This window comes from Geospiza fortis, unplaced genomic scaffold, assembly GCF_000277835.1.
Source record: "Geospiza fortis unplaced genomic scaffold, GeoFor_1.0 scaffold117, whole genome shotgun sequence".
Classification (NCBI taxonomy): domain Eukaryota; kingdom Metazoa; phylum Chordata; class Aves; order Passeriformes; family Thraupidae; genus Geospiza; species Geospiza fortis.
In genome coordinates, this window is record NW_005054500.1 from 26500 (window position 1) to 27165 (window position 666).

The window sequence follows — 666 nt, forward strand, 5'->3', positions numbered from 1 at the left end:
CCGCCCCGCGCACGCGCGCACCCCCGTTGTCACGTGATTCGGGCGCGGGGCAGCCGAAGCCCCGGCCGCCATGTTGGTTGAGGGCAGCGTCTCTCTGGCAAGGCGGGGGCGCTTACTGGGGGGTCCCGATGAGTCTCGGTAATTCCCGGTGTCTCCCATGGAACGGCAAAGCGGCGCCCGGCGAAACTGCCTATGGCGGTCAGCGGGGAGGGAGTAGACTTTTGGGGCGCGCGGGTGCACCGTTTCTCAACGCGTCCCATATGGTCTAGCGGTTAGGATTCCTGGTTTTCACCCAGGCGGCCCGGGTTCGACTCCCGGTATGGGAAGCTTCAATTTTTCCTGTCGGATGGGGAAACATTCCCCCCTCCTTTCCAATTTTCTGCACGTTCTCCCCCAAAACTCCTTCGGGACTTGGATTTTTGCACCTTTGCGGCAAAATTTCTCGGCGCCAGGAGCCCCCTGAAGCCGTAGGAAGCAGCTTTGCCGCTGCAAACACAGGCTCATACCTATTTAAACGTTCAAGTGCATTGGAGCATAGAGCCCCCAGCTAATTAACATGCTGTTAATTGGCCTTTTCTCTCTTTTTTTCGCAAGCAAGAAAATTCCTGCTTGTGTCCCACGGTGTGTTTTAAACCACCCTGACTTCCTCAAGGCAAATAGAATTGT

General features: G+C 56.9%; 1 non-coding gene across 1 annotated transcript; it reads left to right on the plus strand.

The window, feature by feature from the left end:
* Positions 1–254: 254 nt before the first annotated feature.
* On the plus strand, positions 255–326 carry TRNAE-UUC. The gene has a single exon. It is a non-coding gene; the product is annotated as a tRNA-Glu (tRNA).
* Positions 327–666: the final 340 nt, after the last annotated feature.